Below are 12,228 nucleotides of genomic sequence, written 5' to 3'. Positions count from 1 at the left end.
TCAATAATATATTTTCAACATGAATATCGGGAAGTCTAGAGTCATAGTAAGTAAAAGAAATACATATTCATACAGTTAATAAATTTAAAAAGCTACCTTGAATAAAAAATGTTTACAAATGTGATGAAATGCGGAACTTGTATATGAATATATGACTTTGAAAACCTTAAAGATTAAAGATATATTAAATGTTATATTTTAATTTAAAATGAACTTTTTAAACGAAATTTAAGTAAATTCCTTTAAACTTTGCTACACACATATAGTGACCAAGAGTCCGTAATAGGTGAGATGATTATTATTTTAGTTCTCTTCATTCCAAAATAAAAACATGTCGAATTTGAAGCAAATGTCCAAGACACCTAATTTTTTAATTATTATTAAATGGTTCAACTTCATAAAAATATTTATTTTCATTTCATTTTTTAAAAATACGCTTCTGAAAATTCCCCTTTCTAAAGGCTTGCAGTTCACAGAATACGTTCCTTTTATATGATTAAAACGAATACGTTAGCCTGGAATATAAATAGTAAAATATATTATTTGAGCTTTTTTTTTAATCTCTTTTAGTAGTTTAAGCACATTTTTAATACTTAATAATTTTTTTGTTTCAAATTCAATTTTTATAATTGTATTAATTATTATTATTATTATTTTACTTTTGTCCAATACTTCATTTCCCTCCTCCAGACAATGCCTCAGAATCTATATTTCTGAAATTATTTCTATTGAAATACAAAGAAGAAAAAGTCTAATTTGAATTTATCTCTTTATTCATAACCAACATAACCAATCCGTAACATATCCCAATCATAACATTTGACCTTTATGTATGATTATAAATATTAATATATATAAGTTGCAAAGAATATATATATTTCAGTAAATGATCAAAATTCAGATAAAAGAATCTTGTCAGTGAATAACAGTAACAAAGTGCTATATTTTTTTCAAATAATACATCGGAGAAAAATAAACTTCAAAACCTGGTCATTCCTACCATTGCCAATAAACATTTTGTTTATTTTTGCAAAGACATTTTTAAATAAATATAATTGTAAATTAGTCAAAAGAAAAAAAAATTAAAGCAACATATAAAGTTAACAAATATAATTAAAAAAAATGGAACATTTTGGTAAAATTTTCGAAAATTAAACAATATTTTGCTTTATCATTTTCACCATAATTATCTATAATTAGGTTCTTTCAACTCAATTTCAGTAAATACAGTTAATTTCTTTTTATAATCCCAAACTCCAATGAAAGAACTTTCTGGTATTTTGTAATTAGTTGCCGAACTCACTTTATCGAGATAATTATGTAATAAAATGTGGGCAGATTAAAAGCATATGGTGAATAACATACTACACTTAAATAAGTCTTGCAATTATTTAAAAAGGGTGTTTGCCCTGAAATAAATTAATTCATTTAAGATAAAACGGCAAAATTAGTTTGTACTCGCCTAGATATGTGTGGGTGCAAGAAAGAGAGCATTTTGTGGTATTAGCATCGAGTTCATTGGAATCATGTAATTTAAATCATTAATTGCTAAATGCTTTCAAGCGAAATTAATAGCATGAAAGATTTAATGCTTTCTCTTATCACTAGCGACTCAAATTGTAGTTAATATCAAGATTTTTACGTAGGCCAACTGTGTTTTGGTGAGCCTGTAATTGCATTAGCGTAAACACATTAACACTATTTAAAAGATTTATTGTATCAATGTTTTGACAATCATTAACATATTAATAAAGAATTGTGGTTATTACGTTTTGATTTTTTTTCCTTGTAAACGTATAAAAAAAGTGTTATATAAGATAAATGAGGAAAATGTTCATTTACATTCCATAGATTTTATTCTAAGAAAAATTTAAGAAAAACAGGGAGTAATTAAGATTTTAAAAGTAAAATTTATCAAAAACAACTAAAAGATTTTTAAAAAAAGCAGGATAAATTAATAATAATTTGTTGTGTGAGACTTTAAATGTGAGGAATATAATAAAAGAAAAGTAAAAGAAGAATAATCTGATCAGCGGATAATTAAGAAATTTAAATTTAGATGTATGATATGTAAAAATGTGAGTAGAAACTAATAAGCAGAATTTTGACAGTTTTGCGTTCTTTCAAGAAATAACTATATTCATTATCATCTATAATCAAAAAACATTCCGAATCTACCGTTGTAATTAAGAAGCAATTAATAAGAAATAAAAATATTGTATAATTTTAGACTCTTTCTCCACCTAAATATCGTCTCTATTACCACTGAAATCACATACAGTATTCACAGCAAAAAAAAAAAAAAAAGGTATATAATATAAAATTGGTAAAATAATGAATAACATGCAAAATCGTACGAGTTGAATATTAACTATCTTTTACTTGAGGAAACTCAATATAGAATAATGCAGTTTAAAAACAAATTACCGAGCTCCAAAATTTTGTTTTTCAAGAAATTTTTCATATAGAACAGTGGGGCCGCGGTGGCCTGGTGGGCATCGGAACCAGGTGCGAGACTCGATTCCACCGAAGAACCGTAGTGTAAGTGGGCCTGGCGTACGCTAAATCAGTAGCCAAACGCCCTCCCGCTAGTGTAGTATGGTGTGCAGAAGGGGTGCCAGCTCAGGTGTCGCCCTCGTCATCTGACCGATGTTCAAAATTACGAGGTTCGTCCCAAAATAGCCCTAATGTTGCTTTGAAACGGGACGTTAATATAATTAAATTAAACTAATCCATAGCACAGTGTTTCTTAACAATTTAAAACCATAGAACTAAACTCTCGAATAAATTTTACCCACAATACTCAAGTAGTCAAAAGTAAGAGGCAAGCTTCACATATTAGATTCTTTTTCTGGAACCACAAAAAAAATCATATCTCCATGTTCTGAGATATAAAAAAAAATCTGAAAACCCTTCTATTTGTTGTTATTTCACGGCCCATTAAATGTCTCTCCACCCATTGCGAACGCTACCGAAGTAATGTACACCTCTGATCATTTGATGTATTCTCATAACTTGTGAAAAGAATTAATTAAGAATTAATACTCCAGCAGTTATAAAGAGAGAGAAAAAAAAAAGAAAAATAGTTTAACTCCAAATTTATACTGTTGTGGAATGTAGATTATTATAATCCGTGCATGAAGCAATATGACGTATGTTTTCGGCAACATTTCTTTAATAATCACATCCACACTAAACAAACACAAAGAGAAGACAAAACATTCACGTGCTCAGCTTAACAGAACTGCGTCATCTCATTTTTATTACCATCGCAATGCACTATGGGATGATATATGAGATGGCCTAATCAGGAATTGCATCTATAATGCAACTGCTACAATACCAATTTCTTTTCTAACATGTCTATGATAATGAAATCATCAAAAGCTACGAATTTAAAATTTGCAATATCAAATGTAAAAGAAACGAAGATATATATATGAATGCTGATTGTAGAGTAAGAATTCCAAGGCACACAGTATAAAAATCAGTGAATAATTGGAATAAAAAAATATCTGGAGGAATACAAGCAGAAAATTCTAATGCAGACCTTATTCTCTAATCAGGTACGAATTAAATTCTGTAAAGGCTCTAAGGCAACGCGTTTTGAGGTCTCTCTTTCAAAACTGAATATTTTTGTTAATTTTTATATAATTTAAATTTTAGCAATTTTTTTGGAAGTAAATAGTGTGACAAAGTAAAATAAAAAAATATTCGATTGCGGGTCATTTTCATGTAAAAATTTTAAATTTAAAAGTTATTTTGAAAAATTTGATATGCATTTCTTAAAATTCTTACCATAACTCAAACATAATACACAGTTTGTAAAATAAGTATTAGGTCACAGACATCTGCAAATACGAGGGGGGAAAATCATAATAATATTCTGAAATTTAATTGGTACTTGATTTTAAGTTTAAAATGTTTGAGTACACGATCTTTGAGAAGACAAATTTAAAAAAAAATATCATGAAGATGCAAGGGGAAAAAATATTGAAGTTCCATAATCCCCCCCTCCCCTCCGAAAAAAGATGTAGAGCCCCTAAGCAGTTGCATAATCCGACCCTATGTTTGAAAGAATAATTGAAAACCAAACAGATTATTTTAAATAATCTTGATTCTTCTTTTAAATATTGCTAAGAAAGTTTAAATATTTTTACAGATTTGTTAAAAATTTGTTCTTGTTAATGCTATTAGAAATGAATAGTGCTGATGATATATTTCCAAATACATCAACAGATGTGTATTCTGGATTTTTATTAAGAATTCTTTGAAATACATAGTCGCATTTAATCGTTAATTCCAAAATATTTCGTTTATAAGTTTATATTTTAAATCAAAAGCGGTAAAGAGACAAACGTAATGTAGAGGCTATCATTTTTTTTCTAATGGGACTCTTCTATGCAAAAAGCTCTATGGAAGAAAGAAATAACATGATTCCCCTATGTTAGTTACTATAATATAAGATAGTGTAAGAAAAAAAAAACATCTTTGTAAAGAATCATTTATAATATAAAAGATTTAACTAGTTTTAATATCAAACGTGTTATTTTTCTTAATATTAAATAGTATTTGTCCTTCCAATACTAGCATGATAAAAATAAACAATATATAGAGTACACATGTGTGATTAATTAATATAAATGAATAAATAAGATGTAAAAACATTATTAGATTAAATGGATTGAACTTTCATTCTAGTTATTATCAACACAACCGATTATTACTTTTCGTATATTTAGATCAGCTTAAAACTATCATTTATATAAAATTTATAAGATTATTAATTGCAAATTCATACACTCAGTGTTCATAAAAATACGATCTATACAATTTTCATTTGAATTAATAGCTATTAAAATAACAGCTATCGATAAATCAAGTTATAAAAAAATGAACAAAAAATGAGTTGAAAAGTGGAATACATGACGATATAGTCTTCGCCCATTTTAATCGTTAAATACATGATAATGATCTGATTCAAATGCACCCAGAAGTATGCATTAATTCGGCCGGCCTGAAATCCCATAACCCTCGAGGTCCAGTTGGCAACCAATACCGCTTCTTTTGGGCCAAGGTAGTGGGTTAGGCTGACCAGGCCAAGATACGCCCCGTGCTGCAAGCGATCTGTTTTTCTCACAGTAGCGCCCATACAAACTAAATCCAACACGTCCGTCACTGAATGAGGTTGGCTCACAATAATAACTTAATCCTTTTATTACTCACTCTTTCTTTATTTTTCATCCCTGGGGGCTTCAAATGTGGAAGCACGGATTGCATTGATTTGGCACCTCCAGGGGCGTTCGAATGAAAGAAAACAGTTCCTGAATGGTGAGAACACAGAATCTTTCAATACATCTCGACCACGCCAAAAATCTGCCTGGTTGTCAAACGGCACCCACGGAACTGGGAACAGAAATGTATAATTAGCAAAATTAGAGCATAAAATTGAAATGGAAATAGCATGTTTTTATTGGTTATGATGCATTTTAGTTGTGGGATACTTGCAGAAAGTGTCATAAAGAGAAAGGGATTTGAGTGCTTAATTGATATGTTTCAAGTAGAATGACCCAAGCTGCTGTTTACTTTGTTGAATCCGATAATATTGAATGGTAAATTGCATCCTTGATATGATTTTTAACAATGATTCATCCACATTTCAAAGCATATAGATAATTGCGGAATGAATTATAGTTTTACATGCAAATTTATTTCCTGCAAAATCGAAATCTTACTTCTTGACAAAGACTGAACGCCTAAGTTTATATAAACAGCAAAAATGTGCATACAAAACAGCATATATAATATCATCGCAACGTTCCTGAATAGTATCATCATAACATCATGAGTATAAATCCAGTGATTAAAACATTGAAAGTAATGTAAAATATTTCTTTAAAAAAATTATTAAAATAAAGAGAAAAATAGTTTTGAAATAAAATTAATATCAGTAAATATATAAAGTGGTTATATTAAAGTGAATATATAAATTTGTTTTTAATTGAAAAGTTAAATAAAATTATTAATAAAAATTATTTCTTAGTGATCACTTACTATCCCAGAAATTATTATAATTCATTTATTCTAGATCTAACAGCTTGCTCTATAGAGGGTTTTTTCATCATGTTTTCGGATATTTTTCGTCATGTTACATGTCACAATTCCGAGTAAATATGTCAGCCTAAAAAGTTTTATCATGTCAAAAAAATTGTTAAAATTGAACTAAATATAATTTTAATTGATGATTTAATCATCTGTGAATTTAAAGTTAGCCAAGTACGAATATAAAACTATTAATAAAATTAAATTTGATAAAAAAAGCATTTGATTTAATCATGGAATAATTATTTTGATATGCTTATTATGTAAATGGCCAATATACCATTATTATATTTAGCAAAGTAATACACTCATAATTTCATTATATTTATGTTTCACAATTTACTGTACTTTCCCCGTGAAGTAAATGTACAATAGATATTTTGTATGCAATTAAAAAAATCTGTCTGACAACGGTTAATTCATTATCTTTCATTGTATCATATGTGAACATTTTAATAGTACACAGTGATAAAGTCTCAACCATGTTAGTACAAGACTAGCTTTTAAAACAGATTGTGGTTTAATACATTCGGCTTTTTGTAATTTAATATATTCTGTTTTACGTAATTCATAATGAAATTATTAAAATGGCAATATACGTAGTATTTGTTGTTTCTGAACATTTCAAACCATCATTTTGTACTTTTTCGTATACGAAATGAACAGAGGTTTGGTTTAGTTATATTAACGCCCCGTTGTAAAGCAACACTAGGGCTATTTTGGGACGGACCTCGTAATTTTGAACCGCGATGACGAGGACGATACCTGAGCTGGCACCCCCCCCCTCCACGCCACACCACACCAGTGGGAGGACGTTTGGCATAACGGATTTAACGTGCAACAGACCCCCTTACACGACGGTTCTTCGGTGGAATCGGGTCTCGAATCCGAAACCCTACGGCTCACAAGCCGAGACCTTACCACCAGGCCACCGTGGCCTTCCGAAGTGAACAGAGAGGAAATATTATAAGATTAAAGATCAAATATATAAGTATTAAAGATAATAAAATATTTGATCTTTAAATTTGGACGAATGTTAATGCTTCACCGTTAAAAAAGAGCTTAGATATCTGTATAGAGAAATCTCTGACATTTATTTAAAAAAATTTCAAGGTGTTTAATTGTCAATATTTCAACAATGAGAATCATTTGTAAATTGACCGCCTTATTATTTCATAAATGCCTCATCTTTCTATACTACTGCGTAGAAAAAATTTCATCGATGTCGTGCCAAATCAATAATTTAAAAAATAAAGGTTTTTAGCATTCATGCCGAATCTTCCCTCATCCAAATAAATGTGAGTGAATCTCCCTATACATCTAATTCGTCTCACCCTCTCCAACCGAAAATAGACTGATTTAAATTACTTTTGCATATTGCGGCCATTATATGCAATGCATATAATTAGTTCTTTGATAAACAACTTGGATAGGAATTTCCAATTCCTTACCCGATAGAGGAAAAACTATTGTTCCAGGAAAACATTTTAAAAGGCGCAACGGGTTATTGATGTCGGAAGGCAGGCACCCCAAGCCTTTTCATATTAACAAGCTTTTCGTGCCCAGCGCGCCTTCTTTCACTGACTCTATAAAATGAACCTGAAGGAAGAAAAACACATCTGCGGTCTCATTGGTAAAATGAAATAACAAAAAGAACCCCGAAAAAAAAGTGGATGAACTTCAAGGTACTGCAAGGTCGTTTATAAATCTACGCCAGTTGGCCGCTAATTTGTAACCCGAGCCGCATCATGTATTCAGTGGGTATACCTTAAGGTCGAATCGGTGAATAAGATGACGCCTCATGGAGTCAGATCTAACACGGTGGATTTTTCATGATGATATTTAACATTCATACTTAAAAGGTTTTAACAAAGGGGATATATTTTTATAGAATTGCGACCAACAGAACATAAAAATGGACATAAAATGATATAGATCATTTAGGTTCTACAGATAGAAGAAAGGTTGCTTCTGGAGTATAAAATTCGAATTCAATTTTTTTCGGTTTATTTTATTATTTTTTTTCTTTTTGTAATATACCATTAAAGAAAGATGATCTTAATTTAATAACCAAACAGTTATATTGCTAACTTTAATATTCATAAAAAAAACTGAAAGGATTCAAAATCAAAAACCCGGGTAACGGGTTTTTTAAGTTATATGTTTTAATATATTAACTTGGGATTAAACATAACTTTTATAAAGATCTGTCAAATAAACATTTATCTTAAGCTAGAATAAATTACTTTTATTTGTATGCTATATAGGAATCTATTAACTAACGTGTTTGCGTTTTTAAATTAAAGAGTGCTTAGATGCGATGCAGTCAGTCAATGTAAAATCAGACGGACGCAGTTATGCAATAGCATATTTTTATTCCAATATTTAAGAAAGAGAATTTTTAAAAATAAATTCAAATATTTGCATTATAAGAAGTCAAGGTTCGAATTTAGTCCACCAACTTGCATACTTTAAAGTAACATTTACTATAGTTAATCCGAAATCCATGAATTGATATCTGATTTTCAATTGGATATCTATATTCAATTGAACTGCTGAATATTTTTTTAGAATTGCTCTTATATAAATGTGTCTTGTATTAGATTTCTTCTTTAGCATTTTTATAGAAGAGAGCTCAACTAATAAATATATATAATATTGATAATGAAACACTGAAATATAGTCCACTGTTTAAAAATGGAATTTGCACTTTACGGATCAAAAATGTTAGCTAAAATAATATTAATTTGAAATACCTTGAGAGTAAAATTAGGGACAAATCAAAATAGTTATCCAGCACGATTTATATTTAATTTACTTAGCAAACAAGACAATTTCACTCATATTATACAATTTCAAAATTTTTAAGAAAAGTTTCATTTTAAGAATATTAATATTTAAATTTATTAAAGGAATATTGTTTACGAATTTAAACATTCAAAATTATATTCAAGATTATTCAAAGTTCATGCTGCTAAATATTCTGGGTTGTAATCAACAAGCATTCTTAAGAAAGAAAAAAAAAATGTAAATCGAACATTTCAACATCTAGGATTTTGCTCAAACTCATCCTTTGAGCTTCAAGAACCTAAGCTACCCACTGGCATTTTCGAGAAGCGAAGTATGAAAAGCTGCAAGGTCGCTAGATTTTTCTCCATAAAATTAAATTCCAAGTGAGCTGCAGAACAATTATCAACTTTTTTTTCCCTATTTCTTATGATTTATTTTGCATTTCCAGTTTTCGGACATACAGATATAACAATTTCACAACATTTTTCTCCACATAAAAAGCACTTCCTCAGTAACTTCCGCTGCCTGCTGACCGTATGTTTCAAGATAGAGGGCTAAATTATCACAACATTTGAGATGACGTTTCCTCATTTGAATTATTGCAATGCCATGAATATAGGTCATTCTTCAATTTTATTAATTGTTAACACAATTTTATTTTTGTTTACATCTTCTACGTTTTAAGCTCTTTAAAATGAAGTAATTTGTTATTCATGAGAAATATTTTAGAACAATTAGAATTTATTAATTAGGGGTAATTTAAACTGAAAATAAATAACATTTCAATTACAAAAAAAATGTTACATGTTATAATATATTTTTTAACAAACTCAATTTTTTATTCTATTCTCTACCAAAGTTTTCAGTTTTTATTATTAGCATTTAAAAAAAATTGATATCGTTTGCTTTTATTTATTCTTTAATTCCTCTTCTTCGTTAATGTTTACTATTCACTTACTATAAAAAGCTGCGTAGCGTTTCCCAACATTCATCCTATTATTTTATCTCACGGATTTGACAATGGTTTTTATTATTAAATTAATAAGTTTCTCAATAGTTTGCATTTTTCTTTCTTGGACTGCCTAAATTTTAAGTTCATTATTGGTGACAATTGTGTGCGAAATTTGAATACTTTTACATTCTTTTAGTACTTCTTTACATACTTCGCATTTTCAGATTTATTTTGTCAAAAATATAATCTGAAAATTAATTTTATCCCTCCCCAAAAAATGGAATGATTGTCATCTTTTCTCATTCTGATTCCATTTATCATAAATGAATATAATTTTTGGCCAAAAAAAATGCAAAATAAGATCTGAAAAGAATTATTTGTATTAATTTAATTTTTAATATTAAGTTCCACAAAATCCGAAAATGTTTTTTAAATTAATTTTATTTTCAGGAATAATTACTCATAAATTATATCACCAATAAATATATATTGAATTATTTTCCAAGAAATAATGAGAAAAATATTGGCCCAGAACGCGCCATTTCCATTTCAGAGAAGCTCTTCTCTTTTTTTCAGGCAATTGCACAATTATTTTACACAATTTTTATATGTATTTTATGATTTTTAAAGGATATTTACATGTTTTTAATGTATTAAAATGCAGCCTGCCATTCTCTATTCCTTTAAAATGCAGCGGCACTTTGCATCCAAATAACGATAATGAGCAAACGATAATTTATACTTTCAAAAAATAATTATTGTGAAAATAAAATTTCCCTCTCAGATGTTTTTTTTTTACTACTGTGAAGCAAATCATCTTAAAAAACTGAACGAAAGTGTGTATTCTGAAAATTAACTAATGCAATACAAAAATAATGTATAGGTAAAAAAATAAGTAAATCTGAAGTTTTTACATACTTTTTTGGTGTTTATATAGAGATTAAAATCATCAAAAAGCTAACTAATTAATAGCTCTATTATATCAGCATTTTAAAAAATGTAACCACGTATAAATACAATCTTTTTAAAATTCTTAGCTCATCAAAGGAACAAAAAAAATAATCGGACCATTAGAGATATCTCTAACAAGTAGAAGCTTTCCATGTATCAATAAATAGATGTGTATATGTCACATATATCATTCCGGAATATAATTCTTTCATAGTTGATGGATTACAAATACAAATATCATTAACAAAAATAAGTATGAAGAAAGTATCTATAAAACTTCACAAGAAGAAAAAAAACTCACTCTCAATTACTTCATTATAATTACGGTCAAATTAATCATAATTTTCTACCTAGTACTATTTTAAACACGTTTTAATATTGCCATTTTAGATACCTAATTATACGCAAATTACCAACACGTAGCAAGCGATGCTGTTTCTTGCTTATATTCCTTATTTACATCCCAAACTTCAACATTGAAAGGCGATGCACCAGAACCTCTTCACGATCTTTGATGTATTAAAAGCTTCTGATATTATCTGCTTGCGCATGAGCGATTTATCGTTCCAGTATCGATAAATCGATCTCACTACCCAATCGATAGTAGCTAATCATTTTTGGCAGAGGTAGGAGCGATTCCATCGCAATTACTATAATCGAAACAAGGATAATTTTCTATTTGTTTGCCCAAGAGCTGGACTGCGCCGTCACGTATTGGTTAGAAGGCATTTTAGGTGCTCTGGAAGTTACTTTCTTCAACCCTAACTTATTTTTTTCTTCTTTCTTTCATCTTTTCAGTGCGTTGTGTGGTCATTATTGTTGGTACCCAGAAGCCAGCGTGATTCTGGCATTATCAGGGTGAGAAAGAATGTTTTAAACGTTTCTTTGGATATAATCTTTGGGATGAAAAGTGATATATAATATGCAATTTAAATGAGCTGGAAGTAGGTTTCAGTGAAACAGAAGTTAAATAGCAGCTCAAATTACAGTATTTTTTTTACCACCATGTTCCCGAGTTCTATAATAGAATCTAAATGGATCCGAGTTATCAAGTGCATCTGCAAATGGATATTAAATCAAACCGAACGGCTTTATTAACAGTTGGCTTTAGAATGCACCTGAGAAAATAACTCAACAACAAATCATTTTTTAAATTCTACATTCCCTATTATATAAATGTTGATTTTGTTCACATTTTGGTTGATTGGTTTCACCGCTTAAGGTTTACAGTAAAACAGAAGAGTCAATTCGAGGTCACGTGATATCCAAAGTAGGGAATCACATGACCAATCCAAAGCAGATATGTTGATAAAGTCATATGATTGGCATGAAATGCCCAGAATCACCTTAACTTTGATATACATTGAACATACAATAAGAAGAAAATGAACTGCCGACGTCCTGGGATAGGAGTAGAGCGTCTTCCCTGTGAT

General features: G+C 29.3%; 1 protein-coding gene across 4 annotated transcripts in view; it reads right to left on the bottom strand.

Moving 5' to 3' along the window:
* The window catches only part of LOC129983862 (myocardin-related transcription factor A-like), a 341,368-nt gene that overhangs the window by 254,347 nt on the left and 74,793 nt on the right, over window positions 1–12,228 (bottom strand). For 2 of the 4 annotated variants that reach the window (XM_056093527.1, XM_056093529.1), the window contains exon 2: window positions 5,227–5,406. The exons of the other annotated variants lie outside the window; for them this stretch is intronic. The gene's annotated coding sequence lies outside the window, so the exon portion shown is untranslated. The remainder of the gene's footprint in view (window positions 1–5,226; window positions 5,407–12,228) is intronic. 4 annotated transcript variants of the gene reach the window in all.

Source organism: Argiope bruennichi, chromosome 9, assembly GCF_947563725.1.
Source record: "Argiope bruennichi chromosome 9, qqArgBrue1.1, whole genome shotgun sequence".
Lineage (NCBI taxonomy): Eukaryota > Metazoa > Arthropoda > Arachnida > Araneae > Araneidae > Argiope > Argiope bruennichi.
Note: the sequence above shows the minus strand (reverse complement) of the source record. Positions and strands in the feature narration are given on the sequence as shown.